This window comes from Amblyomma mixtum, chromosome 2 (genome assembly GCF_055824585.1).
Source record: "Amblyomma mixtum isolate Tamu chromosome 2, ASM5582458v1, whole genome shotgun sequence".
In the NCBI taxonomy this organism is placed as follows: domain Eukaryota; kingdom Metazoa; phylum Arthropoda; class Arachnida; order Ixodida; family Ixodidae; genus Amblyomma; species Amblyomma mixtum.
In genome coordinates, this window is record NC_143013.1 from 127073566 (window position 1) to 127076051 (window position 2486).

Sequence of the window (2486 nt, forward strand, 5' to 3'; positions counted from 1 at the left end):
CATGTTTCTGGCCATTCAGAAAGCCCCTGCGGAGCCTCCGGAGTGGCTCTAAAGACTAGAGCCGCTCTGTACGTTGCGTGAATTTTAATTGGACGAAGCCAGGTTCATGCTGGCTGACCACAAGTCGTGTGTACATAGTGTTTATTGTCTTTTGTTGTTTTTTTGTGTTGTCCAATTTTCTGTGTCAAAACCAGGCAATAAAAAAAAGGCAGAGTGGCGCAGTGGAAGCGTGCTGGGCCCATAACCCAGAGGTCCGTGGATCGAAACCACGCTCTGCTATAGTTTTTTTTTCTCTCTTCGGCGGCAGGCTCTCTCTCTCATGGCCACCATGCTGCTTCAAATTGAAATACGTGGAACGTTTCCTGCTCCCTCGTCCAGCAGAGTGGCGCAGTCATTCTACTTCCGGACGCGATAGCGGACGGTCGCAGAATCGTGGGCTCACACGGAGCGGCGATAGCGGCCGTTGCCGGCCGCGGAAACAGGTTTGCCAGCGACGCCGATAAGGATTACGAAATCGTTCTGCCTACCCTGCCCACCGGACGTGTTGTTTTAAACACGGTTTTTCTGCACGGAAACGTGCGTGTGAGACCCTACAGGGTCGAAGACTTCAGGGACGCCCTCGCCAACGTTGGTGCGTTCCCCGAAGTCGTGGCGTTGGGGGCGTACCAGATAAACCACGTGTGGGCGGTGACCTTCAGCAGCGCTGACGCCGCAAAGAAACTGGCCGCCATGAAGGAGCTGGAAGTCAAGGGACGCCGCTGCATCGTTTTTGACCCAGAGGACCACCAGGTCAAGCTGCGACTGCACTGGATGCTTCACGGCGTCGCCGACGAGGACATCCGTACGGCATTCGCGGCGTTCGGCAACGTGACCGGAGTCACCCGGGAGCGTTGGCGCGTCGCCGGCATGAAGGAGAAGGGGTCCACCACAAGGACCGTGCTCCTCAAACTGAAGCCAGGCGTGAAGGTGGATGACCTGCCCCACCAGGTACGAGTCGCTGGCGAGTTGGCTTTCGTGGTGGTGCCAGGGCGGCCGATGCAGTGCCTGCGCTGCAGCGGCACGGGGCACGTGCGCCGTGATTGTAAGGTGCCCAGAGGCTCGAAGTGCCGTCGCTATGGACACTCCGAGGTTGACTGCGTGCGCACCTACGCGTCGGCTACCGGGCGTGTAGCGGCGAGCGACTCCGCAGAGCTCATGGATGTCGTCGAGGCGGAGGAAGCAGACAGCGGCATCGACGACACGGGCAAAACGGCGGGGGTTGAACCAGCTGTCTCGAGCAGCAACACCGACGCGGCTGGCGCACAGGAGAGCGGGTCGCTAACTACTGACCTGTCTTCGTCGCCTGTGGAGACGCCCAAAGAAAACCCGAGCCCGCCAGAGCACGTGGGCGTGGAAACAAAGGCGGCCAGCGAGAACCGCGACGAGAAGACGGACGCCCGCATGAGCACCAGCGTGACCACCCCAGCGAAGCGTTCGCACGCCGAGACCAAGGCCGACGGGGAGAAGGCAGCAGAGCCCAGCGTGGAGGTACCGCCGGCAAAGACGCCGCAAGCGCGACGGCCCAGCCTGCGGCCGCGCCCAAAGGTCCCGACTGACAAGCGTGGCGGCGACAAGGCGCCGCCTGACCAGGAGCACGTGCTCGCGCCGGATGACACCGGCGGCGACGGCATCGTCTAGCGACATACTGGACGCGGGAGGTAAGCACCATGCTTTCGGTCCCTTATTTATAAGTTAAAATGGCTTCTGCAACTCCGTTTAAAGTCGCCACCCTAAATGTCAGAGGCCTGGCAGGTAAAAGAAAACAGTCAGCTGTACCGACTTATAACGGAGCAAGATATTGATATACTGGCAGTGCAGGAGACCAAAGTCGACGGTGAGGAAGAGACCGGGAGAATGGTGCGACGTTACACGTCTAGGTATTTCGCGGTCGTTAGCCATGCGGTGGGCACATCGGCAGGTTGTATTCTGTTTGTCAAGAAGTTGCCGGGGCTAGAGGTACACGGTCATCATTCGTGTTTGTCGGGTCGATACGTGTCCATAGATTTTTCACTGTGCAACACTGACTGGCGCATTGTTTGCCTGTACACTCCTAATGCGGTTGATGGCCGAGCCACGTTTTTTGAAAGCGTCGAAGAACGGCTTCGAACGGACAGACAGCTGATTGTTATGGGCGATTACAACTGTGTCCTTAGTGCCCGCGACAAGACAAGCGTCCGAGGTTTCCGAGATTAAAGCACCGAAGTGTTGTTACGAATGATTGTGAACTGCAACCTCGAGGATGTAGCAGAGTGTCTTGAAGGAACGCGTGCTGTAAGGTACACACGATTCGAGGGCACAAGTCACGCACGGCTAGACCGAATTTATGCATCCGCGGAAACTGTACCTAAATGCAATAGTTATGTAGTTCTGCGTGTTCGTTTTCTGACCACTGTTTGGTTCAATGCTGCATAGGATTCATTAAGAAGGGGAATGGTTTTTCATGGGAA

General features: G+C 57.1%; 1 non-coding gene across 1 annotated transcript; it reads left to right on the plus strand.

Moving 5' to 3' along the window:
* Positions 1 to 207: 207 nt before the first annotated feature.
* On the plus strand, positions 208 to 279 carry TRNAM-CAU (transfer RNA methionine (anticodon CAU)). Its single transcript has one exon. It is a non-coding gene; the product is annotated as a tRNA-Met (tRNA).
* Positions 280 to 2486: the final 2207 nt, after the last annotated feature.